Here is a 359-nt window from a genome sequence, read left to right as displayed (position 1 = left end):
GGTGGCGCTGGAGGTGGTGGAAGGGGGGGTGGCGGTGCAGCGATGCACTGTGGGAAGACCGGGAGTGGGGGGGGGGAGGCTGCGGGTGGAGTCTCCTCACCTCGTCTCCCCCTCGGGGCTGTCGCCTGGTTGGCCGGCAGGCTGAGCCGTGGAGCCAATAGGATCAGGGTTCTTCACACCTGTCGGGAAGAAAAGGGGTGGATAGATAAGTAGCCTGTGATAAAACCAACTGATGACCAGACTGATTAATTGACTGGTTTAATTGATTGACTGGTTTAATTGACTGATTTACACACAGGCCCAGCTGAAATATACATGAAATGGTAAAGTACATCCTTACTTAATTGACAACATGATAA

Source organism: Borostomias antarcticus (genome assembly GCF_949987555.1).
Source record: "Borostomias antarcticus genome assembly, chromosome: 7".
Classification (NCBI taxonomy): domain Eukaryota; kingdom Metazoa; phylum Chordata; class Actinopteri; order Stomiiformes; family Stomiidae; genus Borostomias; species Borostomias antarcticus.
Note: the sequence above shows the minus strand (reverse complement) of the source record.